We start from the raw sequence: 508 nt of genomic DNA on the forward strand, positions 1-508 counted from the left end.
GAAAACACACATACACAGGACAAATGCACAAAGACTAGAAGCAATGGATTTGGTAAATCTGTATATAAAACTTTTAACAATTTGTGGAAAAATAAGGAAAACTATTATAATGGTTGGTTTGCTCCTTGTATGTCTGGATAAATTGGCAAAGGAAAGTAATAAAATTTATAGCATCGCAGACTATGGCAAAAGACCACAATGAAATCAGTGATAAAGGTAGCTGGCCTTGAGGTGCTCATAACAGTCTAAACTTTAGACTTTAATTTCTGACTGTGTCCTGTAAGACAATGTTCCTTCTCTCTAGCAGGTACAGAGATCAAGTTGAAAGATCACAGAAAGAAAATCAAATAGAAGCCCTCATTGTTAGATTAGCTGAACTGCCAGGTAGTGGTGGCCCATACCTTTAACACCAGCACTTGGGAGGCAGAGGCAGGCGGATTTGAGTTCGAGGTCAGCCTCGAGTGAGTTCCAGGACAGCCAGGGCTACACAGAGAAACCCTGTCTTGAA

The sequence above is a fragment of the Mastomys coucha genome, unplaced genomic scaffold (genome assembly GCF_008632895.1).
Source record: "Mastomys coucha isolate ucsf_1 unplaced genomic scaffold, UCSF_Mcou_1 pScaffold22, whole genome shotgun sequence".
NCBI classification, from domain to species: domain Eukaryota; kingdom Metazoa; phylum Chordata; class Mammalia; order Rodentia; family Muridae; genus Mastomys; species Mastomys coucha.